The following is a 26674-nucleotide window of genomic DNA, read 5'->3' on the forward strand; positions in this document are numbered from 1 at the left end:
AAAGGATCACTTCCTATTCCAAGGCAGGTTGACCTGTCCCCTAGCCCATGCTGAAGACTGAACAGCAGGTATTTGACTCCTGAAGAACTCCCTGGCTCATGACCTCATTTTCTTACTGCTTTCTGCTTCTTAACCTGAACCTTGACCCTGTTTTTGATTTACTTTTTGAACATGATCTGCTCATATTAACTCTTAACTCTTTGAAATGGAATAGTATATAACGTATTTACTTGTACCAATGACTTGGGAGATTAAACTCAGTTCCACTTTCTTTTTCTTGTAATTCATGCCCTATCTTCATTTTAAAGAGGAGACACACTAAATTGCATGAAAATAAGTTCTATTAAGCTAGATTCTAGTGCAGGACATAATCATTTGAGTAAACAGGATATATTTGCTTATTTTATCTTTCTTATAGCACATATACAAAGCAACCTATGTGAAAGAAGCCTTCTGAGAATGAAGACTTTTCAAAGATTAAATACAGATAGGAACATTTTTCTCTTTCCCCTGACCTATTGTGGAGAAGGGTTTTGATGAATATTTCTTCCAATAAAGATGAAAGCCAAAAAGAATGTTCTCGGAAGTTTGGGAGTTTTTCTAGGGTCCAGGAACACTCTTTCTTGAAATCTCTGAATGGCAGGAGAATATAAATGTGTCTTCATAGGGTCTTGTGCTATCCTTAAGTATTGCCTGGAGAGGGTGAGGGTAGCTCTACCCTGAATCCTGAGGTTAGGGCAGGAACAAAAAGAAGTTCTTGGAAGTTTACATTATGCAGTACAGAAGACATAGGGTTTATTAGAGAGAGACACACACATGAAATTTACCAAATTAAATGACACTCAAAAGATTTCACAGAGTAAACTGCTGATAGCAGCCAAGGGTAAATGTGACAGCCTTTCTTTGGAACTGAAGCCCAGGGAAGGAAGCCTGGGAAATGAATCACCTACATCAAGTGTCATGGCTTCAGAAACCCATGTTTGGCCCATGTGAGCACACAGATCATGAATTCTTGAGATATCACCAGGTCAGGCAGAAAGCATGCTTTAGTGACTGCAGAGCAGCCTTTATTCCTATTTTCACAGCATTTAGGCAAACTTGTTAGCTGATCATCACACATCCTATTATGCCACAGTGGGCTGCCCCACCAAAATAAACTTTAGGGAGAAAGAAGGACTCCCAAATCCTTCTCCACTCTAAGTGATTCTCTTCAATTACAGGCACTACCCAAACACTGACAGAAGACTTTAGCTGGACAGCAACTGAGCATAACAAATACAGACTAAATTTGAAAGTCTAACAAACAAACATCCAGTTTCAAACTGTAAATCATATGAGATGGGGAAAAAATGGACTTTTTAATATTAGCTCAATTCATTTTTCATACTGGAGAGGAAACAAGAAATTGTCAAACAATAAGAAATCTTGGATTTATGTAAAAGGGCAAATTTACATTTAGATTTTAATGTGAGCTCATTAGAACATAGCATCATATGAACAGGATTTTTGTCTGATTTTCTGACTACTGAATTCTCAGTGTCTAGAATAGCACTTGCGTCTACATTAAGTATTCAGTAAATAATGTTTTAACAAATTCTTGAATTTTCACCTATCTGGTATTAACTAGTATTATATATGACAAGGGATATGAGCACAGATCCTGTAAGAGATTAAGAAATCAATAAAACATCTTTATTAATAAACATCTTTAATAAATTTGATAAAGGAACAATATGAACAAATTTCTTGAAAATACAAATTACCAAGTTTGACACAAGAAATGAAATATTCTTATATTTGGTAAAGAATTTAAATCTGTAGCTAAAAATCTTTCTACAAAGAAACCTTCAGTCCCATATGGTATCACTGGTATACACTTTCAAACATTTAAAGAAGAAAAAGAAAAGTTATAGCAATCTCAAATGACTTATTTCAGAAAGTAGAGGAAGAAGAAGTAATTCCCAGTTAATTTTATGAAATTATCATAACCTTGAAATTAAAACCTAATTACAACAAAGAAATTTGACAGACTAATATCTCTCATGAGCATGACACAAGTACCAAACATAATATTTGCAAATTGAATCCAGCAGTATATAAACAGGAATAATTCATCTTGAGTAAATGGGATTTATTCGAGGATTTAAAGTTAGTATAACATTCGAAATTAAGCAATACAGTTTACACTATCAACATAATAAAAAAAAGAATAACAATCATCTCCACGGAGGCAAAAAATATATTTAATAAAATTTAACACTTTTAAAGTATTTATTTATTTATTTATTTATTTATTTATTTACTCATGAGAGACACAGAGAGAAAAAGAGGCAGAGACACAGGCAGAGGGAGAAGCAGGCTCCATGCAGGGAGCCTGACGTGGGGACTCAATCCTTGGTCTCCAGGATCAGGCCCTGGGCTGAAGTCGGCTCTAAATCACTGAGCCATCTGGGCTGCCCCTAACACTTATTTTGATTATAAAAAAAAACACTTATTTTGATTTAAAAAAAAAAAACCCTCAAGAAACTGAGAGTAGAAGGAAATTTTTTCTTCTCAGTTTGTTATAGGGTATCTACTAAAAACCAATAGCTAATGTTACCTATAATGCTGAGAGATGTTTAATGTTTCCCTTCAGAGCCAGTAATAAGGAACGATGTCCATAATAACTTTTATCCACAATTTTACTGGCAAACTTAGGCAGTGCAACCAACAAAAAAATTGAAGGTATGAAATTTTTAAAAGTAAATTTCAATTTCCACAGATGGTGTGATTATGTATTTAGAAAGTTCAGAAGAACTTATAAACCATTAGCAATAATAAGTAAATTTGGCTGGGTTATTGCATGTCATGAAAATACAGAATATATTGCATTTCTATACATTCACCAAAAAAAAACAATTCAAAAATAAACATGATTTAAAAGAATATCAAATACTTAGGAACAAATCTAATAGAAATGTGTAAGAATTCTTGATTAAAACTACACATACCACCAATAGAAATTAAAGTGGCTCTAAATAAATGGATACATATACCTTGTTCATATATTTGTGAGGTGCCAATTTCTACGTGATTAACCTACAAATTCAACCCATTCCCTCCCCACCAAATCTGATAGTTTTTGTGAGGGTGTGTGTGAAAAATAGTTGAATCTAGTAGCAATTAGAGGACTTTCAATAGTGAAGACAAACTTCAAGAGGACACAGTTATCATTCATTACTATATAGTTATCAAAAACAAAGCAACATGGTATGGGAATGTGAATAAGAAAATCAGCCAACTGAAAGTATCAATTCTTCACCACCATTTGCTAATCTCAGAACTTTATAATAGTTCTACCTAATTAAGTTTTTTTTTGTATGAGCTACAGTAAATTAAGAAATCTATTACCTTTTTCTTCCACCAAAATCTACAATATGCTTATATAATCTATGTACATCAAGAGAAAATCAGCAGAAATTAGACGAATGTTAGGGATAGGCACTTAAAAAATGGATAAGTGCAAGTGGTGAATAAGCATGTGGAGTTACTGAAACTCACTGGAAGTCAAGGAAATGGGAGTTAAAACCATGGTGAGTCCCATTTTGTGCCTAGATTGTTCTGGTTTCATAAATTGGGTTGTGACAGGAAAAAGGAACTCTTTGTACTGCTGGTCAGAGTATATCGTATAGAATGACAGCCATCTTCCTTCTATAAAGATTAGATAAATAAAAAAGACCCTATAAATCCTGGGTATATACCTAGAGAAATTCTCACATGGAACCATAAATGTTCATCTGTAAGACATTCTGTACCGGTGAAAAGCATGACACACTAGATATCCATTACTGGGGAAACACAAAAGAATGTGGTATAAGCACATCATGGAATTCTATTTAAATGAGAAACAATTAAATAGATGCTAATATAGCAACATGCATCATTCATAAAAACAATGCTGGCTAACAGAAAAAATAGCTCAGTAACATCTAGGCAAACTTCAAATTCATGTACATAATTGTCAGAAATAAAAATCTAACAAAAAGAGATACACATCAAACTCATTTAAATGGTTGCCTGTTGGTGGGAGGAGAATGTGAGTGAGAATTATGGTTAAAACAAAGTGATAAAATAAGAATAAAAGGAAAAGCACTTTGAACTAATGGTTTTAGCATTGCACAAAAGAAGGAGTTTTGTTAATTTAACTTTCTGCTTGCCCTTGAGTTCAAAAAGGTAGCAATCAGTCAATCGATCAATAATGGCACATCCATATAACGATCCAACAAGTGTACTGATTTTCTATTGCTGTATAAAAATTTAAGTCAACACAGTGACTTAAACAAATGCATATTTATTTTCTCAGAGTTTCTGTGAGTCAAGAGTCCAGGCATGGCTTTGTCAGATTTTCTACTCAGGGTCTCATTAGGCTATGAAATATTGGTCAGGCTATCTTTTTACCTGGATGCTTGATAGGGAAGAACTAACCCCAAGCAGATCAATGTAGGCAGAAGTAATTTTTTTTTTTTTTTTTTTTGCAGCTGCATGACTGAGATTTTGTTTTTCTTGTTATCTGTTGGCAGGGACCTCTCTCTGCACTTAGGCCTGCGCTCGGGCCCTTACCATTTGCCTTCCTTCTCACAGGCACCACAGCTTACCTCTTCAAAGCTAGAAAGGGAGCTCCAGTTCCTGTCTGCCAAGATAGACTCTTATACAAAGAAAAGTAATCAGGAAAATGACATGCCTTCACTTTTGCCATAAGGTAACTGAATCAAGGCAGTGCCTCTCATCACTTTTCTGTATTTTGTTGGTTGGAAGCAAGTTCTGCCTACATGCAGGCACAATGGACCACAGAGGACATGAATTTATTAGGGGTCATTCTAAAGTGATACTGCCCTTTATCTGATATGTCATTTGCAAACATCTTCTCCCATTCTGTAGGTTGTCTTTGAGTTTTGTTGACTGTATCCTTTGCTGTGCAAAAGCTTCTTATCTTGATGAAGTCCCAATAGTTCATTTTTGCTTTTGTTTCTTTTGCCTTCGTGGATGTATCTTGCAAGAAGTTACTATGGCCGAGTTCAAAAAGGGTGTTGCCTGTGTTCTTCTCTAGGATTTTGATGGAATCTTGTCTCACATTTAGATCTTTCATCCATTTTGAGTTTATCTTTGTGTATGGTGAAAGAGAGTGGTCTAGTTTCATTCTTCTGCATGTGGATGTCCAATTTTCCCAGCACCATTTATTGAAGAGACTGTCTTTCTTCCAATGGATAGTCTTTCCTCCTTTATCGAATATTAGTTGCCCATAAAGTTCAGGGTCCACTTCTGGATTCTCTATTCTGTTCCATTGATCTATGTGTCTGTTTTTGTGCCAGTACCACACTGTCTTGATGACCACAGCTTTTATTAAACTCAACACCAAAGAAACAAACAATCCAATCATGAAATGGGCAAAAGACATGAACAGAAATCTCACAGAGGAAGACATAGACATGGCCAACATGCATATGAGAAAATGCTCTGCATCACTTGCCATCAGGGAAATACAAATCAAAACCACAATGAGATACCACCTCACACCAGTGAGAATGGGGCAAATTAACAAGGCAGGAAACAACAAATGTTGGAGGGGATGCGGAGAAAAGGGAACCCTCTTACACTGTTGGTGGGAATGTGAACTGGTGCAGCCACTCTGGAAAACTGTGTGGAGGTTCCTCAAACAGTTAAAAATATACCTGCCCTACGACCCAGCAATTGCACTGTTGGGGATTTACCCCAAAGATACAAATGCAATGAAACACCGGGACACCTGCACCCCGATGTTTCTAGCAGCAATGGCCACGATAGCCAAACTGTGGAAGGAGCCTCGGTGTCCAACGAAAGATGAATGGATAAAGAAGATGTGGTTTATGTATACAATGGAATATTCCTCAGCTATTAGAAATGACAAATACCCACCATTTGCTTCAACGTGGATGGAACTGGAGGGTATTATGCTGAGTGAAGTAAGTCAGTCGGAGAAGGACAAACATTATATGTTCTCATTCATTTGGGGAATATAAATAATAGTGAAAGGGAATATAAGGGAAGGGAGAAGAAATGTGTGGGAAATATCAGAAAGGGAGACAGAACGTAAAGACTGCTAACTGGGAAACGAACTAGGGGTGGTAGAAGGGGAGGAGGGCGGGGGGTGGGAGTGAATGGGTGACGGGCACTGGGGGTTATTCTGTATGTTAGTAAATTGAACACCAATAAAAAATAAATTAAAAAAAAATAAAGTGATACTGCAAACTTTTAAATGAATGAGGCACTTCTACTTTACTTTAACTTATGGACAGATTTCCAAATTATATACAGTGAAAAAGCAACGTGCAAAACAATGCATGTAATATATTATCAACTATGTTCAATAATTATGTGGTGGAGGGGTGGGACGGTGCCTGGTTGTCTCAGTGGTTGAGCATCGCCTTTGGCTCAGGTCATGATCCCAGGGTCCTGGAATTGAGTCTTGCATGGGGCTCCCCACAGGGAGGCTGTTTCTCCCTCTGCCTATATCTCTGCCTCTCTTTCTGTGTCTCTCATGAATAAATGAATTAAAAAAAAATTTAAATAAAATAGTTATGTGTGTGTTTAAATTCATAGATAATTTCTAAAAGGATAAACAAAAAACTGGCAACAGTGACCCTCTCTGCAAAGAGTCATTGAGCTGTGAGAGCAGGGAAGGAAATAAAATTTAGTACTGATTTTTTTTAAATAATTTTTATTTTGTACAAGTATATTTACTAGCTTTTTGAAGTGCATATAGTAGCTTTTCCAAAAAATAAATAAGATTTCCTATAGAAAACTGACATTTTAAAAATGGCTAAATATGAGGGTGCATAATATATAAACTAAAATAAATCAGAAACATCTCAAGATGAAATATTTTCTTTCACTCTAGAATTGCATATGGCAAGAGAATGAAGATATGTTTGTAATCATGGCCTTTTGAAAATCAAATCTCTAAATATAAAAGGATTAAGCTGCTATTCATCACATGAAAGCAAATTTTAGGAGTCTAAAATTTAGTCTTAGATTTAAGTTTAATGAATATATAAATTAATTGATAATTGTTAACTTCTATGAATAAATAATAAAAAATCCTCTAAACATAAATTCAACAACTTCATCTTACCACTATACTTTGAATAATATCAATTCTTTATAGAGTCAATTATTAAGAATCATTCTAGTTTAAAAAGTATTTAGTTGATCAATATTCAACTTGCATACATCCCAGTATGTAAATTAACGTGGGGATAGACTTTTATTTTTCAGGTATCATGGACTTGGTTTTGTAAGGTAGATAGTAACAGTATTCAGGAGTCACTCCACTATATTATTACTATATTTACATTTCAGAGAAGACGGAGAGCAAATTTTTCACCTGTGTACTTTCGTTATCTCTCCTAGTGATTGGCTCTTAATTGATCCTCAATAAATATTTGTCAAACATTCAAAAATGTGTGATAGAAAGTAGTGAGATTGGTTTTCATAAAACCTTTAAGTACAATAAAATGATCAGCATTTGATAAAATATCATCTTTGTCTCTGAATGCCTTAAAGATTCTGAAAGTGACACATAAGCAGGCAAAAGTCTGTCCATCATCTGAAATGTAGCCTATACTTTTTCAATTATCTCAGTACAGTGATACCTAGGTTAGAAAGTCATAGGGAACAAAGCTACTTTGAACAATTTCAGCCTGAGATAATGATAAAGTTTGGCTCTTCTTGGCACTGGACCAGAATAGTAGTAACTTACAGCAAACTGGGGGGAAATGGTACTAAGTTAGATGTATTCTGTGTTTTCCAGATACTGTAGTTCCCCTCCTCTCATCCTATGGAAGATATGATCCAAGAACCTCAGTGGATGCCTAATACTGCAGATAGTACCAAATCCTATTTATGCTTTTTCATATACATATATTTACATGTATATTTATGATAAAGTTTAATTTATACATTAGGTAAAAAGATTAACACAATAACTAAAAACTAATAAAATAGGGGTGCCTGAGTACTTCAGTCAGTTAAGTATCGGCCTTTTGCTCAAGTCATGATCCTGGAGTCCACAGATCGAGTCCCGCATGGGGGTCCCTGCTCAGAGTGGAATTTGCCTCTCCCTTTGCCCCTCACCCTGCTTGTGTTCTCTCTCTCTCTCTCTCTCTCTCTTTCTCTCTCTCGATCTCTCAAATAAATAAAATCTTTTAAAAAACCTAATAGAACATCAATAATAAAAGTTATGTGAATGTGGTGTCTCCCTCTCTTAAAATATCTTGTACTGTACTCACCCTTCTTCTTGTGAAGATGTGAAATAATTACAATGCCTACATGATGAGATAAAATGAAGTGAATGAGACAGGCATTGTGACACAGAGCTAGGCTACTATTGATCTATAGACGATACATCAAACGGAGGATCATCCGGACTGTGGTTGACCCTAAAACACCAATAAGGAGGAACTATTGTATTCTCAAGAACACATATTCCTTTGTTAGGCCACTTCTCAGGTTTCAGATATATAAATCACCTCTGTAGACACTGAAGCTTCTAACTAGTAGCATCACAGTAGCTCATAAACATACATGTGCATGTATGTGTATGTGTGTGTGTGTGTGTGTGTGCTTGGTTATGTAAATACTTCCTAAGTGTTACGGTTTTAAGTCCTTCACATATATTGAGCTGTTTGTTCCTTATAACAGTGTTACAAAGTAGAATCCATTTTTAGCCTCATTTGAGGAATCTTAGGCACAGAAAAATAAGTAACTTTCCTGTCTCTTAGGGACTAAAAAGTGCCAGAGTGAAATTCAAACTCAAGCAGTCTGACACCAGAATCTGAGCTCCCTAACACTGGCCAAATAGCCTCCCTAAGTGTGCTGAAGCCCTCTGCTTGGGAGAACCACACTGCAGGGTGTTAGACTCTCTGAGTAAATTTAGCCTATTCACCAAAAGTCAGATGGGAAGGGAGAAATCCAATCATGGAACACAATTCTAAGCTGAATGAAGTTTTTGATAACAAAGTGTGTCATTGAAACACCCTTTTTTTAGCAGTAGCATGACTATTTTGAAAACACCCAAGCTGGCGTGTTTGTCCTATGAATACGCCTTGGAATCATCTGCCTTGCTTATCTTATAAGCTTCCTGATTTTTAATATGACTTCTCAGCCCTTCAAGGAAAAAAAAAATCTGCCTTGCACTTATGTGGTGTTTGCATTTCAAAGTACTCCTTATTATCACTCTGCTCTAGATTTACTATCAGGGAAATGAGGGGAATAGGAAGTATGTATTGGTATATGTATCTGTGTTATGTTTATATTTTATGCTCTTTGTGACTCTAAGCTTAAACTTACAAAGTAGGCAAGAAGTAGTTTTTATGCTAAAAAATAGACTCATAAAAATTAGAATGTATGTTTAAGAGGTACAATATTTAAATTACTCCATTATAAACAGACTATTAGTGCTGCTTAAGTTCACTTCCTCACATCTTCCCAGCATGGAATATTCCATTTTATCATATACATATCTCATTTTATCATAAAAAAGTAAAGGAGTGCTTTGAACAGAAATCTCATTTATTGGCAAGTCTGAAGCCATCTTTCATTAATTTATACTTCGATGTTTTCTTACCTCAATCCAGTGTGTATGTATGCATTGAAGAATACCCACCTTTGCTTTTAAAATTCTGCTTCTTGACAGCACTCTTCTCTGTCGTCTATACATAATTCATTATAATTGCTATCACTAACTTTCCAGTGCTAAGCTCAATTCTCCCAGGAGCGTAGAAAAGGGGTATGGATGACGGCATGCTTTTAAGCACACAAAACTGTTGTAACATTAGTTCTAGTGGATACCCACAGATTCCAGAAGAAACAGGAAACCCTTACAATGCACAGATGCTGTGTTCCCACCTACTGAAGCAGGGGATACTGTAAGACCAGAATTGCATTGTAAAATTCAGAAGCTTGCATTGGAGCTTGCAATAACAAGAACTGGAACCTGATTACTTTTGAGGCCAATACTCTTTGAGGGAAGAATCTGGATATCAATTTGTAATACCACAGTTTGCTTGTGCAACTTGGAGTTTGTTTACTAGGGGAGGCACTATCTTTGTGGGGAGTTAGGACTTCCTTGATGAGAGTAGAACCATAAGGCATTTGGAAGGAGACAGAATAATGACGTCGGTAATGTTTGCAACCTCTTGGGTATGTGAGAGAATAAAAGTTTAGAGAGTGGCTCGGGGTTTCTTAGACCAAGAGAAGGAATGAGCATTTCAATGGTGTGTCTGTATATACTCAGGAAGCAAGGGCTTAGAGCCATGCACAGATTTATGTGTGCTACCCTTGTGAATAGCCCCTCCGCAAGTCAATAAAAGTTGTCTGATTTCCTTTACTTTCTTCTTCAAGGGATCAGGACTGCCTCATTTCTAAGAATGGAAATACACATTTGGAGTCAGCATATATTTCATGTTGCTCAGACTGTTCCAAGATTTGCTCGGATCTTGCTTTTTGCCCTTAGCATTTCTAAGCCCAGTGTGGATGCTTCCCCTGCATTCTTTTCTCTTGGGTGTGCAAATGAGCCACAGGCCTGCTATGTGTCCATCAGGAATACAGAGGTTGTCAAAAGCCCTCCAGACAGAAACCTATTTGACTTTTGCTTAAAGGGAAGAAACAGGTTCCTTAATATAACTCTCACTTTTCTTTTAGAATAAAGCATAACCATAAATTAGTTTAAAAATCTGTTTGAAGACTTAAAAAGTTAGTAGGTATATGAGGGTCAAGATAGGGAGAAGGGTGTTTTTAGAGCCAACATACTGGAGAAATACATTCCAAGGAGTGCTGCCCTCTTCAGAGTAATCACCCGAGGAGGCTGTCCTCTATTTTAACAGTGCTGCCATAGCTCAAAACTGTGTTGAATCTCTTTTGGAATTGCCTTCAGAGTTAGTTTACGAGCTACATAAGAAAACCATTACTTTATGGTTATACCTCATAAAGTTCCATAAAGGGAATAGGAAAAACAAAGTGAAACAAATGGGGTGTGGTTTTGCCCATCCATAAAATCGACTGAAAAGATAGGCTTTGTATCTTTCCCAGAACATTGATAGCTGATGTTCCTTTGGATATGCAGCAGGGGGGAAAAAAAAAAAAGGTAAGTCTTTTTAGAAGAGTATCTGATGTCTGAGTACCTAATTGTACAATTTTCCATAAAATCTGGCAACACAGACAGTATGTTTTTTAAAGATTATGAATGGGTTCAATATTATGTGTATTCATCTGTATTTCAAAATTGGTTGGATGTCCTCATAGAACCATTAGTGGGAGTACAAATCTTCCTATGAGGAAAGTGATCTATTCTTACGTAAACAACTCTAATGGTTTAATTACCTTTACCTACATGGGTTGCTATTTTAGTTTAGGCCATTATCAGTTATCTTCTTTACTGTCCTTCTCTTTAATCAGATCTCTATCTCTATCCCATTGCCTAAACTGTAGACACAATAATCTTTCTAAATCATACATCTCAATATGACACTTCCTAATAAAACCTTTCAATGACTACCCTTTATCTTCAACATGAAGCTTGTTACTTAGTATGATATTCTAATCTTTCACAATCTGTCTTCTTCTAGACTTTAGATTGATTAATGTAGTCATACCATAATCCTATTTCTTCTAAACACCCTCTGGACTGATGGACTTGCTTCCTGGAAAACACTGTTCTCTGCCTAGTTTATAGAACTTCATACATGCTTCTCATTCCATACTACCTAAAATGTCTATTCAAGATTTCAGGGTGCAGAATAGCTGTCATTCCCCAGTGATTGTCTCTTATTCTCAAAGGGAGACATAGAATGTATCTTTCTAGTAGCAGTTTTTATCAGATACCAAGTGTGCATTATTTAAAATGCTGATTTCTTGGATGGCTCTAAAGGCCATGACTCATTAGGTGAGTTGTGCCTAAGAATCCATATTATTTAAAAAGCATGGTGGGGATTCTAATGTAGATACTAATACTGTACTTTGAAAAATCCTGCTGGGATATTCCCCATTTGCTCTTAATCAGTGTAGAAGAGGATTTTGTTCCTCTAAAACATCTACTATGAATAGATGATTTAGCAAAGCATTAACAAAATAGTAGAACCCTGAAAAAGAATTGTTTTAATTCTCAAGAAAATACACAGGCCTTGTTATCCTATTGTGATAGCTAGGGCTAAAAGATGGTTGCAAATAATTATATTCTTACCTGGGCATGCGTGCTCCTCCTCCCATCAGGAGGTGAAGTTTATGGTCTTCTCTTTGAATCCAGGCTGGTCTAGTGATTGTCTTGAATGATACAATGCAAATGAGTATCTTTCAAAGAGTTTTGAGTATAAACGAGCATTATGAAAGTCTGAAAACTTCAATTTCCTTTCTTTCTGGTTATTTCTTGAAACCCAAATGCCTTGTAATGAAAAGCCCAAGCCACAGGGAGGAGCTGTGCATATGTGCTCGGGCCAAAAGCTCCAAACTTCTAGTTGACAGCCAACGTCAACTGCCAGTCAGGGAGAGAGCCATCTTGAACTACTGCAGCTCTGTAGTCCTCAGAAGAACAAAACTCTAGCAAACATCAGAAGGGGCAGAAGACCATTCAACATAGTCTAGGACTGCAGAACCATGAGAAACATAATAAAATACGTGTTTTTTTAAATCAGTATATAATAATAGATAACTGAAATTCATATCCATACTATTTTCCTTTTTCATACTAATACAATTTCCCATATAAAAACTATTCCTCTAATTTTAAGAGGCAATATGACCATTAAAAGTACTCCTTAACTGGAGCTAACATGTTAGCCTTAACTGGCTAATATGGCCAGTTTACTTTTTGCCCACTTGTATATAAGCAAAGACAAACATTAAATAGATGCCTCTGGTGCATGTGCTCCATTGGCCCACCTCTGGAATCAGCTGAAATGCAGGTGGCAGTTCCATTTCACTTTGTGCTGGCTGTCAGCATCCCATTCTAAGCTCAGATTGCATGTCTTTCTTCTTTCTGTGCCAAGGCCTTCTCTGTTCGAAGGGGGTTTGCTTGGCAGTGCACAAGAGCATTCTTACCTGCTTCACAGTGATCCTTCAACAAATGAAGGAGGTGAGAGTGGATAAAAATGTTCTAGTCTGCTGTATTTCAGATAGAGAATTCTGGAATATTCTATAATAGTTAGATATCATGGTTGAAAGGAGAACCTTGCCTAAGGTAGCGTTGTAGTGCACTCTTCCATCAACATTTTCAGATTCACTCTCCCCAAACTCTCACTCTTGCTTCCTGAGCTCATCTCATAAATTCTTGTCTCAGTACTTATATCTCAGGGAAATCTCCTAAGTTCTTGTCCCAAGTTCTGCTTTTAAGGGAAGCCAGCTTAATATACTTATTAAAGCTAATATAAATGGACTATGGAAAGGTTATTTGTGCTCACCCCAAATTCATACATGGAAGCCCTAACTCCCAGTGTGGCTGTATTTTGAGATATGACCTCTAGGGAAGTAATCAAGGTTAAATGAAGTCATAAGGGTAGAGCATTACTCCTATAGAGTAGGTATCTGGTATCCTTATTAGAAGAGGAACAGGTGACTGCGTGATAGGAACTGAGGGGGGCCCCCCATTTGACAGGATGAGCACTGGGTGTTATGCTATATGTTGGCAAATCGAACTCCAATAAAAAATATACAAAAAAAAAAGAAGGAGAGGAACAGACATTAGAGCTCTCTCTGTGTTCACATGGTGAGGAATGTGAAGCCATGTGAGGGTGCAGCATTCCCTTTTTTGTCTTCCTAAGTCCCTAAAAAATTTATTTGGATGGTTTTGACCAGAGTTTTGCTTGTCTTTGTGTCCTCTTAGGAAGCACACAACTTTCATGAAACTTTCTAAGAGATTTTGCTGCTAGTAGCATTCATGATATAATAATTTTATAACACAAGGAGACTTTTTTTTACCGAATTTTTACTTCACAACCCATAGTGTGTTTATGATGTATAGTCTTAGTTACCTTTTGTTCTTCCATCAGTTTTGTACTCAGTGTTTTATTTTTTCCTTTTTCACAAAGATGAAAGTTGTTACATTAGCTCTCTATTGTCATGGAAGGTGTTTCCCTATCCACTGTCACAACTATTAAGGAAACTCTGAGATCATTTTGCATGATGTGATTTAAGTCTAGTAGAGTATCAAGGCATCTTGACCTCGACTTCATCCCTTCTGAAGTATTTTGTCCTTCCCAAACTCAACATCCTCCAATCAGCCCTTTGTAAATGTCACCAGATCTGAATTCATGGCAGATGCCTTCCCTCAATATTTCTAGCATCAAGGGTTAAAATTTAGGCCTGCTGTGATTTCAGGCCCTTAGATTAAGTGAGGGCCTTTAGAAAAGTACTTTCATAGACACATTCAGGATAAAACATAAATAGATAATATTTATTATTTGTTTTATCGTTGGCATACAGTTGACTTTAGTATTTTAATATGGAAACTTAGTAATACTACATACTGGAAAATAGATGACTGACACTATGTAATATTTATTGCTAGATTCTGGGTGCTGTGTTAAAGATTTCACGTGTGTGTGTGTGTGTGTGTGTGTGTGTATAAATGATTTTATTTATTTATTCATGAGAGACACAGAGAGAGAGAGAGGCAGATACACAGGCAGAGGGAGAAGCAGGCTCCATGCAGGGAGCCTAATGCGGGACTCATCCCCAGGTCTCCAGGATCACAACCAGGCTGAAGGAAGCACTAAACTACTGAGCCACCGGGGCTGCCCAGATTTCATGTATATTAAATGTAATCTTCAAAACCAACTTTTAAGGGCGCTTGAGTGGCTCAGTCAATTAAGCGTCTGCCTTCAGCTCAGGTCATGATCCCAGGGTCATGGGATTGAGCCCTGCGTCAGGCTCCCTTCTCAGCAGGGGAGCCTGCTTTTCCTTCTCCCTCTGCTCCTGCTCCTGTGCTCTCTCTCTTTTTCACTCTGTCTCTCAAATAAATAAATAAAACCTTTAAAAAAAATCTTTTAGGGTACATATTTTATTATTTCTATTTTATAGTGAAGAAACTGAAGTTCACACAAGCAGAATAATTTTTCTATTATTCAGAGACAGAAAAGTGTAAAACTGGGATTTGAATCTCTGATTATTTTAACAAATCATGTTGTCCTTCTACTTATAACAAAATAATTAGACAAGATAGTATATAGGTTGATATTTCAGTAGAGTCCATGGTAAAAATATTTCAGTCAAGAAGTCATTTGGTGACCTCCATTCATAGAAGTTATTGATTCTGCAAATGGAATATAAGCTTCTGTCATACGGAAGGCAGTGCACCTACATCATCTGGTTGTAAGGCAAGTATATTCCTCAATAGAAAGAATAAGTTTCTGAGAGTTGATCTCAGATTTCTTATTTGTGGAATAAATTTTATCCTTCTATGATTTCAAAGTAGAATAAGAAGTTAATGAAAGTTATGAAATATTATCCATTCACTGCAATTTCATTTTCATTGTACAATTCTTGAAAATGAGACTTCTAAATAACATAAAGATTACAGGTAGTTCCTACTTCTCACATTCTCTGTTTATAAATGATTTACCATGACCAGAGATAGTCCCCCTTTTCTCCACTGCCAGGAGTTGAAATTTCCTCCCTTCCTTTTTTACTCACAGACTTTGGTCTTTTTCTATTTAATGACACATCATTAGCACCTTTGCAGGACTTTGTCTCATTCTGGGTTGTTTTTTTTTTTTTTTTTTTTCACCTAAAAGGTTCCAAGTGAGAGAAGAATGGTGACAGGGGCTAGAGAAAAGCCAAACTTCCTGGATCACAGAGCATATTAAGTGGCCTTGGGGAGTAAAGATGTTACTATGTGAATAACAACAACAACAACAACAACAACAACAAAAACCCGCACACCCCCCCCCCAAAAAAAAAGTAAAAAAGAAAGAAAGAAGAAAAGAAAAGGAAGGCTTTCCTCTTTCTGCAAAGAACATTTTCCTCAGAATACATCTCCAGTCTGGACACACAAAAAGCCAATAGAGATAATTGTCCAGCCAGCTAGAGGAACTACATAAACTTGTCAACAAATGGAATGACAAATATCACAAAGTTTTGCCACGTCCTGTAGAAGAATGCAAGAGCACTAAATCCTGGCAGTAAAGGCTTCCCAAAAGAGCCAGGTTAGGGCCTCAATAAAAAGTTGTTTTCTTTTTCTTTTTTTTTTTTTTTTTTAATAAATAAGATTTGGTACTTAATTTATTCAATAATCCAATAAAATCATGGGTTTGGAAATACTACTTTATGATATACAGTCAGTTTTTAAAAATACATGGTTAAATGAGTACTATGCCCAAAGTCATATAGCAAGTTAGAAGAACAGAAACCACTTTTGCAGAGTTAGATTTCTTGACAATTTTAAACTTTCCCTTTGCATTTATTGTTTCTCTTGCCCATTGTTGCTAGCAGCAAAATCTCTTAGAAAGTCTCTTGAGGCCTATGTGCTTTCCTCAAGTACAAGAGGACAGAGAGAGGCTATTGAATAACTTTCTGTCTAGCAGGGTCTCAAGGACATGCAAAATCCTTGCCAAAACCATCAAGAAAAATCCATAGGGACTCAGGAAGATGAGAAATGGAATGGTTACTATTGGCCATCTGTGTGTCTTCTTTGGAAAAATCTCTATTCAGGTCTCTGCCCTTTTCTAACTGGATTATGTTTTTGTTTTTGATTTTTTTAAGTGTGGAGTTGCGTATATTCTTTATATATTTTGGATATTAACCCCTTACTGGATATGTCATGTCTAAATATTTTCTCCCATTCAGTGGGTTTCCAAAGAAAACATACAGATGGCAGACACATAAAAAGACACTCAACATCACTAATGAATAGGGAAATGCAAATAGAAACCACACTGAGATACCATTGCACACATGTTGAAATGAGTAGAGTAAAAAACACAAGAAATAACAAGTGCTGGTAAGGATGTGGAGAAAAAGAAACCCTTGGGCACTGTTGTTGAGAATGTAAACTTTCCACTGTGGACAACAGTATAGTGGTTCTTCCATTTTTTTTTTTTTATTAGAAATACCATATGACTCAGTAATTCCACTACTGGGCATTCCCCCAAAGACAATGAAAACACTAATTCAAAAAGATTAGGTGAATGAATAAAGATGTGATATAGATTACAGATCGATATAATGGAATATTGCTCAGCTGTAAAAAAAGGATGGGATCTTGCTATTTGAGATAAGTGTATAAACCTATAAGGTATTATGCTAAGTGAAATAAATTAGAGAATAAAAGACAAATACCATATAAATTGACTTATATGTAGAATCCTAGAAACAAAACAAATGAATAAACAAACAAAATGCAGAATCAGACCTATAAATACAAAGAAGAAACTGATGATTGCCAGAGGGAAAGGGGTTAGGGTATGTGAAAAATGGGTGAAGGGGAGTGGGAGATACAGGTTTCCAGTTATGGTATGAAGTAGCAGGAATACAAGCTTCATCACAGGGGACATAGTCCAAGGTATTATTAATAGTGTATGGTGACATATGATAGCAACACTTGTGGTGAGCAAAGCACAATGTATAGAGATGTCCAATCACTATGCTGTATACTTCAAACTAATGTAACATTGTGTGTCAACTATATTCAGGTTAAAATAAAAATATATAGTTTTTAAAAATGGAAGTTTCTTGTGTTTAAATTAAGATGTGCTACAGGATGGACTCTTATTACCCCTTTTGATTTAATATGTTTGTTAATATGTTACTTTTATGGAGAACATGAACTGCCTATATAAAGAAAAGGGGAAGTTGTAGAGAAAATATTGCTATTTTTACACCAGGAAAAAGGTCCTGCTACCGGAGGTTTATAAAGTGAAAAGTGGGAGCTCCTATGAGTACCTTTCCAAAAGACCTACAAATCTCACTTGTAAGCCTTCACCTTCTCTCTAGTCTCAGTTCCACTGGGTTTCCTCCTCTTCTCCAGAAACCTGGTAGTAGGTGAGACTAGGTAAGTCAGCTTCTACCCTAACCACGGAGGATGTTCTTCTTGCCTCTAAGTCCATATTCACAACATAGTTTCTCATTAGAGACTGAACTCAAAAAATGATACTTTCTACCCCATAGATATCTCTAGTCTGTGTTACTTAACCATTTTGGATAGTCCATCACATTCTAGCCATCTGAATTTTATAGCACATATCTTACTGTACTCTATTATAAGCCTGTCTCCTCCACCAGGCTATAAGCTTTTTTGGAGGTTAAACTAACTTTTATCATCTCTGTATTCTCACCATCTAGTAGAGTGAATAACTTAGTCTAAATGTATTATCAAATGTGTTCGATATGAAAGATGCAAGGAAGGGAGGGGGGAAGAATTGGGATAAAGAGACAAAAGAGAAAGAATAAACTTTGTTATACATTGTGATTATAGGTTATAGCTTGATTAAACTCAATCTAAAAACATGATGATATTAAAGGTACTTGGACAGACTAACAACTTATAGGAATGTATTTGTGAGAAATCCATTTCCATATTACAACACACATACACACACATATATGAGACCTGCCTGTATTTTAGGTGTTCTAGTGCAATGTTTATTTAAATAGCTAAATAAAGCATTTTCATTTATTATTTATTCTAAAATTTTTGAAATTAATTAAATTTAAATATAGATTTTAATAGCCATAAACATGGGCCATATATTTCTTGTTATAGATTCTAAAACCTCTTGAAAATATTACCCTTTAATGGAAAGTTGAATATAATTTTCACTAAAACTCAATTTTTTGCTGCATGATAGTGGGTGGCATACTAAACCTGTAGTATTCTCTCTACAGGGCATTGTATCTTACCCTATGTCATTAATAAATTATCGAGTTTCCGTCAATTCCATCACAAAGTTGATTAAAAGTTATATTCATATGTTTGATGTCTGATAGATTCTATTGGTATTAAATATTAAAATGACAGAGAGAGAGAGACAGAGAGAGAGAGAAGGAAATTTTTTTTTCTGGGGAATGGGGGAATAAATTCCAAGATTTTCTCCAGTTGCTATTTCTTGCATTTTACTTTTGCATTTGTGTTATATTTAACTTCCATCCCTCCCATTGCAGCTTAAGCCTTTTCTGCTGTTCTCTCCTTGATGAAGATGGAAAACACCTGGCTGCCAACAACACTTTATTTACCTCTAATCTTTCCTGTATACACTAGGAGGCTCTTTTTTCTTTTCCCATTCTCCACCTGATCTGATTGTTTTCTGAAGTCACTTGAAAGTGTAAAAAATGGATTAGAAATTATACAGTCTTTTAATCAGTCTATCAGGTATGTGAATTTCTTTTCATTAAGTACTTTAATAATTTAGATTGTGTGGGGATGACAGGGCTTCCTCTGAATAAAATGATATGCAGAGAGAAGAAATAAATAAGCATATCTTCTCTATAACACTTTTATTTTGCTTGTAAAACCTGTAGCTATAGTTTTAACTAAAGAAAAGGCAAAAAGCAACCTTGAGGTTTTAGTGATCATTTATCTATACTGAACCATCTTCTCCTTGGTGAGAGGAAGGAAGAAGTATGAATCGAGAAATCTCTAAGTTCTAGTGAAATTCCAGTAATTTAAGCCTACCAATTCATTAACCCAGCTCTAAGTCTGACTAGAAATATTTACACTGAAAATGTTTTAAATTAACAGAATCCTTTATGGTTAGTAACTACAAAAATAATCCTTTGAAAAATGGCCAAAACTCACATTTCTTAAAATAAACAATGCAACTATGTAATATGACTATGATCATTTTAATATGAAAAAGTGTTGTCCTATCTCATCAGATGTAAAGTATTCTCTAGGGTTATTTTTCCAATGCTTCACTATCATTTACTTGAGCATCATTGTCCTACACCTGGACTCTTTCACTAGCTTAGATACCACCATTTACTGGAGGGCTCTAACCAGATGCAGCAAGTAGCAAAGATGTCACATGCCATGTGGGACTGTAATATAGTGCACCTGACAACTGGCAGAGCCCTTGGAAACAAGGCTTAATGGTTAAATGAGTGCAATTAAGTGTGCTGTTACATCTTTGCTGTCCCAGAGTATGAGAACGCTTAATGTGACTCATCAGCCCCATTCCAAGTTCCAGACACTTAGAAACTGAATGAACATAAATAGCAAAAGCCACAGTAAATCAGTTGCACAAAAGAATTTATAAATATAAAAAATGATAAGCAATTTTGGTCTGCTGGTTTCTTTTCAGTAATGCAGCTTAACATTAGAATCATTTCCAATTCAACACATTTAACTTTACTCCATTATAACTTCATAAAAATGTTATCTACCTTTGCGAGAACAAAATAACCATTTGTAAGCCATACCTTCTCAGGGAAGCCAGGATGTCTTTCAATTCCACTGCCAAACTCAAAAACAAGATTGCTAAATTCGGGTTAAGAAATAGTTCTGCATTGACCTATGTTGCAACTCCTATCCAGCAGTCATTTTGAAACAATCAATAGTACAGAGAGCCAAAGTCTAAGATTACAGAAATTGCCCATTTGGGCAATCAGAACAAAAAGAGCTAGAACATCATTTTGTGCTTCTCTGATCAATTGTTGTCTTCAGGAAAAAAAAGGAAAATATAAACTTCCTCAACTCACAGTCAATAAAACCATAATTTTAACTTTTGCAGAAAAAAAAAAGTAACATCCCAACCTGGTAAACAGAAAGGAAGATTTTAGACAGAAGGCCAAATGAACAGCCTTGAAGAGGCTTAAGGAAAAAAAAATTAATATCATCTGTGCTAAAGACAGCAAGGGGAGACAAAATAAAAGTGATTAACCGGCATGAGTTCAAATCTTTCCATTACAGAATACAGAAAATATTCTCTTGCCTAAAATTGTTTCTGCATGCCAGAAAGTTACTTCTTTAATGGAAAACAGTAAAGAATAGGTGTCTATCATGATTCCAAGTTTTAACAAAATTTAAAACCCCAAAATGTACTAAACAAATGGAATTATATTTATATGAATGGGCCAACTCTGAACTACTAAGATTGGAATGGTCATTTTAGATTTGACTAGATTTTACCTGAAAGTTTACTTGCCTATAAGATTATATGTATTATTAAAGAAGCTAAAGTAAAACTGAGTTTAAAACTATATGGAATATGGGCAGCCCGGGTGGCTCAGTGGTTTAGCACTGCCTTTAGCCCAGGGTGTGATCCTGGAGACCCAGGATAGAGTCCTACATCAGGCTCCCTGCAGGGAGCCTGCTTCTCTCTCTACCTGTGTCTCTCTCTTTCTGTGTCTTTCATGAATAAATGAATAAAATGTTAAAAAAAAAAACTATAGGGAATAAATGCTCTCCATTAACTAGGTTCCAAAGAAGTCTGATAAATGTAATTATCATATGATTTTTTATATATTGTCCAATGAGATTTATATGGCATTTTATAGCATGTCCCACAAGGAAAATTAGCAATAAACAAAACTAAGAGGATATAGTTTCATTCATACCTGATAGATGGAAATAGAAACAGAGCACACTCAAAGAGATCTATCAGATGCAAATGTGTATGGTGCTTGCTGGAGCAGATGGCCTAGTTGATGAGAACTTCAGACAGTTTGTAGCCAGACTTTAGATCCAAAGTCAGCTCATTGAGAAAAACAAAAATTAAAATAAAAAAAAGCCACAAAACCGCCAGTTTGAGAAAACTCAATTAAGAAGAAAAATGCATAAAATTCTAGTCATTGGTTCATTTACTTCAGAAAAGCCCATGTTGATGAAAACTTTGGGATTTCATGTTTTTATATCTGAAAATAAGCCTGAAAATCCAGATAGACTATGAAGACTTTGATGGTTTAGACTTAGGTTTAGTGTAATGGTCAACCCTAGTTTTTATTTGTGGAAAAGTAAACTGCTCACTTAACAAATACAGCACTGCAGGACTTTCATATCAGTACTACTGAGTGACAGAGGTGACTTTTATTCTTGTTACACATTAATTAATGAAATGGTTAACAATCAGCATATGGCATATGGTGCTACTTTCACACCACTGTGAGCCATGCCACAGAATGCTACATCACCCTTCTAAGGATGTTTTTCTCGCTCCTTCTTCCCCATATGGCATTTGATTTTAAAATAGATTTATCTGCATACACTCAGTGTTTCTAGTCAGTATGCCATAGTTGGAAATTAGGCGTGACTGGAAGATGAGAGCAAGTTCATATAAGCTTCAGTTCCCAGTTGGGTCTATGGATGAGGAATTTCACCCACAAGTATGTATTTCCACAGAATGTGTAATTTCCACAAAAATCAACTGAAAACCAAACTCACCCACTTGCCTTAATGTCTCCCCATGGCGGCAGAAAATTAGAGCTAAATTATTTAGGTCTAATCAAACTACTTAGTTCAACTCATTTATCTATTCAGAAGCTTGACTTCAGAAATGTAAAGGGCTGAAGAGAAGCAGATCAAAGTTTGACATAGGGAATTTCTCCATGACTTCTAATATATAATTGGATTTTAAACTATAAGACTACATAGTGGAGATTTATGAAGGGAACTAAGGGTAAGAATGTCAACAGTGCTTACTGGCAGCCTCATACTCATTGTCAACTTGATTGAAGCAAAGTTGTTTGATTAAAGACATTTGTCTAAATTACATAGTCAAGTGTGTTTTGTCCATAAACAATAGGATAAATATTTTACTACCAACCTATTGCTATTCTTCATTCCAAAGTTTAGAGGAAGGACTCAGCCTGAAAATTCACCACTGCTGAGGGGGCCTTATGGTAACAAATACTGGGCAATGGGTTTTGGGGTTGTCCCAGCCTTTAGTTATCTGTTTCTACTGAGAAGTTTTATAGACATGCTTTGCCCTGTTTATAAAAATAATAATAAATGTCCTTTTGATAAGCAATGGTTGTAGGCCATTATTTCTCTTTTAATAGATTTGTTTTTTTAGAGAATTTTTAAGTTTATAGCAAAACTGCATAGAAAGTACAGAGAATTTCCATATATCTCCACCCTCATACATACATAGCCTTTCCATATCAACATTTCCTCCTAGAGTGGTACATTTGTTACATCTGATGGACTTCCAATGACATATTATTGTCACCCAAGGTCCATAGTTTACATTGGGGTTCATTCTTGGTTCTATAGATTCTATTGGTTTGGATAAATGCATAATAATGTGTATCTTATTTTTTAATGTGTATTTCATTTTTCAAATATTTTATTAATTTGTTTGAGAGAGAGACAGAGACAGACAGCACAAGCAGGGAGAGCAGCAGAGAGAGAGGGAGAAGCAGGCTCCCCACTAAGCAGGGAGCCCTACATGGGGCTCTATTCCAGGGCCCTGGGGTCATGACCTGAGCCAAAGGCAGAAGCTTAACCAACTGAGCCCTCAGGTGCCCTACCATTATAGTTTTGTACAAAGTACCATCACTGCCATAAAATTCCTCTGTGATCTGCCTCTTCATCCTTCCCTTCTCCCTCTCAACCTTGGTAACCATCTTCATGCTGTAGATTTTTCCAGAATGTCCTACAGTTGCAATTAGTCAATATGCCATAGTTGGAAATTAGGCATGACTGGAAGATGAGAGCAAGTTCATATAAACTTCAGTTCCCAGTTGGATCTATGGATGAGGAATATAGTATGCAGCCTTTTCAGATTGACTTTTTTTTTACTTAATAATATTCATTTAAGATTATTCCATGTCTTCTCATGGCTTTATCACTCCTTTTTTTTTTTGTGCTGAATAATATTTGAATATTCATATGTACCAGTTGATTTATCCATTCACCTATTGAAGGACAGACATTTTGGTTGCTTCCAAGTTCTGGCAATTATGAATTAAGCTGCTATAAATATCTGCATGCAGTTTTTTGTGTAAAAATGTTTCCATTCCTTTGGGCAAATACCAAGGACATAATTGTTGAATTGTATGGTCAGAGTAAATTTAGCTTTGTAAGATACCACCAAACTGTCTTTCAAAGTGGCTCTATCATTTTGCATTTCCATCAGCAGTGAATGAGACTTCCTGTCACTCTACATCTCTGCCAATATTTGGCGTTGTCAGTGTTCTGGATTTGGGCCATTTTAATAAGTATTTAGTGGTATCTCCTTGTTGCTTTAATTTGCATTTCCCTGATTTCATATGAGGTAAAGCATCTCTGTAGGCCATTCTTAATAGTGAATCGAATTACTTTCTGTTTATGCTTGCACTAAATGTTTCTGTCTTTCAGTTGGGTTAAAATATTTTGCTTATTCTCTAGATATTATATATTTTACCTTTCAGGGTAAAAGACAAGAATAATTCATCTCCAACTAATTTATGCTCACATAATAATTTTACATAATTTTTCTTCCCTATCATATTAAATTAGATTAACTTATTTACAATAATTCTATTCATTTCCCTAGTAGAGTATGCACTCTAAAAGGTCAGGAAATCATATCATATTTACTTTTGTATGCTTACTGTATAAAACACAATCAGTGCTTAATTAACATTTTTGAATGAATAAACATTATATATTATGGGTATACATGTTAGTGATAATATAGAAAGTTTTATAAAAATGCAATTATTATCAATGGAAAAATATTTTAAACTGAATTTACCTTACCTTTCCCTATTTTTTTAGCATAACTACATATTAAAATAGGAGAGAAAGAGTGAGCATGAAGAAGCAAAAAAAAAAAAAAATTATTCCAGAAACTTTTATGTGTTTAGAAGTAGGAAATACAGTTTTTAAGACTCTTAATGATCTTAGTATCTGTACCTCTAAGATTATAGCAAACCTCAGATTGAAACATTTTTAAAAAGAGTATTGTTACCAATTACTGTGGCCTTTAGAAAGGAAGACACTATTTGTTCATACATTGATGTATTCATTCATTCATTGTGCAAGAATACATGGAGAATAAAAGATGAAATACAGCCATTGTTCTTATTATGCCTAAAAATTTAGCATTGAGCAAAAACCTGAGGATACTAAAAGGAAGTTCTAAAGAAGTATAAAAAGGAAAGAGAACTTTCAGCTAGGTAGAGCCAGGGAGGCTTCATAGAAAGTACCAGAAATATTTGTATCCTTTAGCAGTCTCAGTGCTTCTAGGGAAACAGTGATAATGTTTAAAAGTAGTTTCTTCCTTGGTGGTAATGATGGTGTTTCTGCTATGTTACATACATTCCTTGAAATGTCATTCTAAAAAGAGAATTAAAATACCAATAGTTTAAAATAATTTTAATTAGGAAACAGGCTAAGCAAGTTAACAACTTCATTTACTTTAGGTAAAATTTGAACATGTTAGTAAATTCTTTTAGAAAGTGATTAATAACTTATGTAAAATCAGTAGAGCTACATCAGGAGAATGACTGAGCTTTGTCCTAGACACCTGAAGGAGATATGTGTTAAATTTTTCCTGATTAGATGAAATTCACTAACAAATTGAGGGTAAAACACAGCTCATTTGAACATATATAAATTGTATATTTAGTAAATGAATTCAGATTTTATCAGCAAATACTTTTCAGAAACCAAACTATCCACATGATGATAATTATGTAATGTTGTGATCCTTTTCAAGGTGGTTAACAAATAACTTCACAACACTAAATAGGAATGTTGATTTAGACCAATGATATAGTTCATTATCTTCTGGAATGCTCTAAATCCATCCTTGACCACATTATTAGCCATAATCCTAATTTGTTCTTATTTCTGCCTCACTTTATTCCAGATTTTTTTGAGGTAATGGAAATATTTGAACTAAAAACAGAACTATTTATAATTGGAAAATGAGAGCATTTAGGAAAGGAAAAATAGGAGTAGAAAAGGTAGGATGAAATGGGATAGAATGCATGCCATAATTTCTTGTGAAATAGCAAGGTGTGGGCTATGAATTTGCTTTTGAGCTTCATTGCAACCAACCCAAAGGGATATGTGAATTATTTACATGATTCACGGTGTCCATAAGGCAAAAATCAATTATTCAAAAGGATCATTGGTAATCTCGATAATGAGGCCAGAGATATATTTCTTCCTTATGTTCCAATATCTCTACATGATATGAAACAGTCAGCTGAAACATTCCTCTAATAGGCAAGTAATATGTTTCATGAAGTCATTATGCAGTTTTCAATGTATACTAATTATAAAATCCTAAAGGTTCAGGTATAAAAAGTGATTTGAAAGAGGTATGAAAATTCCCAGTGAATTAGTTTAATCCAAGAATAAATTAGATTACCTATAAAAAATGGTTTTGAACTATTCATCCTTTTCATGTATTCCATGATTATTAGTTCTTACACTTGCACTTTGAGAAATATTAGGCATTTGAGAGTTTGAGATTATACTCATTGACAAATTCCAGAATAATTACAAGTAATTTGAAAACCAACTGAGAGGTAGATGAAAAGGTACATTGCGTATCTTTTGAAGATTAACTTGGATTCCAGATCTCTATAAAAAAATAATAAAAAAAGTGAGATAAAATAAATGTTTAAGGGCATGGCCACTATTTCTCCCCACAAAATGTATGCTTTCTCCAACACATAGAGAAATGAGTGATTGATACTCCAAAATTCTATACCAGCAACTATGGAGAGAATCATTATAATT

The 26674-nt window shown here is 35.3% G+C and overlaps 1 long non-coding RNA gene across 1 annotated transcript in view; it reads right to left on the bottom strand.

Moving 5' to 3' along the window:
• The window catches only part of LOC140636636 (uncharacterized), a 39258-nt gene extending 26609 nt beyond the window's left edge, over positions 1–12649 (bottom strand). The window contains exon 1 of the long non-coding RNA XR_012033862.1: positions 12254–12649. This is a non-coding gene — a long non-coding RNA (uncharacterized lncRNA). The remainder of the gene's footprint in view (positions 1–12253) is intronic.
• Positions 12650–26674: the final 14025 nt, after the last annotated feature.

This window comes from Canis lupus, chromosome 7, assembly GCF_048164855.1.
Source record: "Canis lupus baileyi chromosome 7, mCanLup2.hap1, whole genome shotgun sequence".
Lineage (NCBI taxonomy): Eukaryota > Metazoa > Chordata > Mammalia > Carnivora > Canidae > Canis > Canis lupus.